Source organism: Falco cherrug, chromosome 9, assembly GCF_023634085.1.
Source record: "Falco cherrug isolate bFalChe1 chromosome 9, bFalChe1.pri, whole genome shotgun sequence".
In the NCBI taxonomy this organism is placed as follows: domain Eukaryota; kingdom Metazoa; phylum Chordata; class Aves; order Falconiformes; family Falconidae; genus Falco; species Falco cherrug.
In genome coordinates, this window is record NC_073705.1 from 7,241,008 (window position 1) to 7,244,875 (window position 3,868).

The following is a 3,868-nucleotide window of genomic DNA, read 5'->3' on the forward strand; positions in this document are numbered from 1 at the left end:
GCCGGTAGCGGTCGGTAGCGGCCGGTAACGGCCGGCGGGGCGGCCTGGCCCGCCCCTGGGCACGGGGCCACCCGTAGCGGCGAAGCCCGAAAGGATGGGGGCGCCGCCGGTGGCCTCCCCGGCGCCGGTGCGTGCCTCGGCCTGCCCGGGCCCCTCGGCCACCATTTTGTGGCGCGTGTTCCCTCAGCCCGCGCGCGGCCCGGCCTCCCCCGCCGCCGCGGAGCCCCCGCGGGGCAGCGGCCCTTCGTTTCCCACAGGCCGCGGGCAGCCCGGCGGCGCGGCGCGGGCAGGCTGGGCGCCAAGGCGGGCCGGCCCGGCTGGGGGAAGGCTCAGCACCCCACCGGCAGAGCTGGGTGCCCCCGAGCCCCCTGCTCCCCCCGCGGGCCGGCCGGCCGCCCTGCGCTTCCTCCGCTCCCCACGGAACGCCCGAGCGAAGGCAGCCGCCCCCCGTGGCTGTACGCGGGCGGCCCGGGCGCCCCAGCGGCGCCGTAAGGCTTCGCGTCGCGAAACCGGGCGGCACTGCAGGAGACGAGGCATAGCAGGCGGGGGACTCCGCGGGGCCACCCCGAGCCTGGCTGCGGTGCCCGGGCGGGGGGCGGCAGGGCTCAGCGCGGGTTCGCTCCCGCCGGCACCTCCCGCCTCATCCCGCGCCGCGGCTGCTGCACACCTGTGACTCCAGCACGTTAAGATACGCAGGGGTTTGCTCTCCGCTCTGGATGTTACGGGCTTTTTCCTGGCTTTATCCCTCTCTTGGGAAAGACACCCAGCTCGGATCGATTGCTTTTGCCGTTTAGCTGGGGTTTTCCTTGTGGTGTGGAAAACTTTGCACTGACTGGCAAATATTTCCCTCAAACTCTCAGCTGTTATGAACAAATTTGCTTCTGTCACATCTTCCTAAAATCCCAGATATTAAGGATTTAAATTCTTCTGTGAGTTTTCTTGTTTGATTTCATACGCTTCCATGCAAGTATTGGTATGTCCATACACAAGCATATGCCCAAGAAGCCTGTAGTACAGTCTCCTTATAGATTATAGTCACTAATTAAACATCATTCTACAACACAGTGTAGAACATCATAATAAACCAGTGGTGCGGTCTGGGACATGCTCCTGCTGTCTGCCGCGGCGAGAGGGGTGAGCAGGGCTGCTGGGGCCAGCACTGCGATTGCCTGGAGAGCCAGCAGCCGCTGCCTTCCTGCCACCTATTCGTGGAAACCCGGTCCCTCCAGCCCCGCTCTCTTACTTACGATGGAGCGCGTATGCGTGCACAGGTATGTCTGTGTGCACAGAGGTGGCTTTTTGGCCCTGAGCCATGTGTAGATAGTTTTTGATGCTTGTTAGCTGCAACGTTCCTCAGAACATCTTCTTTGCAAAAGTCAGTGCCCCCCGGGCAATAATACGTACATGAGCCTGGTAAACAAATTGTGGTGACATGGGTAACAGAAGTTATAATTATTGATTAAATAACCCATTTAAGCTCCTAAGAAATTCAACATAACTTTTAATTTCCAAAGTCTATCAGCAGCAGATGAGTTATAACAGTACACACACGAAGACATGGACTTCATGGCTCATGTATTCAGTATATATATCACACTGAGCAGATTAATTCCTCCTGTGGTTACATTTGAAGCTCTAGAAAGGAACATGATCCTTAAAATCGATTTACCATTACCCATTTTTTGTGAAACACTGTATGGGGCAATATATCTGAGAGCTAGTAATATATTTTCAACATTACTCAGAAACAACTGAAATTTCTAACTTCTTGCATTTTTTTAATGTAGTTTTTCCTAGATACTACAAGCAAGTTGTGGTGAATCAGACAGGCAGGCAGGCCACAGACGGCTGTTGTTTTTCTTTCTCTCTACATCATGTAATCAGAGAACTGTTTTGTGTTCTCAAGAGAAGCATTGTACCAAGACAGTGCCACCCCGGTATGGTTTTTTACAAAAATGTTTCTATGCCATCAACAATGCCTCCAGTTGCTGCTGGAATTGCATAGAAATGTAACAATGACATGGTTAATGATAAAAGGCAATGGTCACTATTTCTCCCCTGTCATCGCTGTAACTGAAGAAGACTGCTGTTATCCTTTTGGTTTATGACAACATTATTTTCCAGACTATTTTAGAGGGGCTAAAAACTGTCTGCCATTTTGACTCTACTGTCTGGGGGAGCTGTGCAGAACCAGGGGAATAGTAAGCCTTTCATTAAATGAGGAACATACATTACAAAGAGGTACTAACAGTGTAACACAGTCACATGAATTTTGGTTTCGTAACTTATCTACTTGATGTTGTGCATCATGTTCATATCAAGTAAAGGTACTGTTTAGAGTTACAAAGGGCCAGGCTCCTAATTAGAGCTAATAACTATGGGAAATTCTGCTTTTTCAAGTTGTTGTTCCATTCCAAATGCAAAAGTTTAATTATGTTCTTAATTAAAAATAGAGGCATAATGCATAATATGAATTGCATTTAACATAATCATTACACAGCTAAACCAAAAATTCTTTTACCTGTCAAATATGATTAATCTAAAATGATTCAACCTTTTAAAAATACAGTGTTCAATTTATTTATTTATTTTTAAAATATTGATGAAATTGTAATGTTCCCATGGAAATTTTAGGTCCCAGTTTCCACAACTAACTTATTAAACTGGAAATGCAGCCACCGCTGTGGTGTTGACCATATAAAAAAAGTGAGCTTGGCACGCTGAAAGACATGAGAGAGTTGATTTTCAGGAAGAAACCTCTCTCACTGCAGAGAGAGTGGGATATGGAATTAAATCTGTATCTATAGTAGACTCAAGATAGTGTATTGATGTCAGGAAGAGCCTCAGGAGTCACTGCGAATAAGAAGGGCAGAAACATTCTGAGGCAAACTTGTGTTGTGCCAGCCTTACATTCTACACTTGCAAAGTACTGCTACATAGTTGTCCTTCAGTGAGAAAATACCTTGAAATTGTGCACAAATATCTAAAAATTTAATCATTGCTTTCTGTTCGTGAGAAGCTCTGCATGGGTCTAATCTTGACTTGTGCAAGACAATTGACTCAGACGTTCTTTCACCACTTTTAAGGTTTGGTCTATGGTTATGTTGTCATATTAACCAGGAAAACCACACAACTTGCATGTCTTTGAAAGGCTGATGCTGGTATTTCACAGACAGTTCTACTGCTGTAACAGTCTTGGGGGGTGACGACACGACACACAACGGGACAGATGGCCAACCACTAAGATATAAGCTACTTGCTAAATGACACATCCAAGCTTGCATACAGCATTGAGGATTAAGCTAGAGGAGAAGTTAACCAGCCATCAGAGTTGTAATGTGATCTCCAAAATAACTCAAATAAAGCCAATGAAGCTCAGCTTAATCTTTAGTCTGGATAAAAGGAGTCATGCTGAGCACTTACTCTGTCAACTGGAGTCATTGCTATATGTACTCGAGAGCCATGATTGAACAACACGCCTGTTCAAAGGCAGGCAGGCAAAGGTATACTTCCTTTTTTACTTCCATTCCGTGCCTTCAATGACAACATTAACAAAGAGAATCCAGCTAATCTGCATCTACTTACACCAGAATTACTGTTGGCCCAAATTTTCTTACAATATTAAGAAGTTCCATTTGAAGCTTGAGATTGTGTAAGTGCCAATGCAGACATGTTTTGGGGCTACCAATTTTACAAGAGATGAAGGAACTGAAAAAACATAAAGAAGGAATTAAAAACAAAAAAATGACCACAGGGATATTTCTACAGACACCACAGAACTGAAGTGGTAAGATATAAAAGAAGAACCTAGCAGCTTCGAATTAAAATACAAGTTAAAACCAGTTAGTCATTTCAGACCAATCCAATG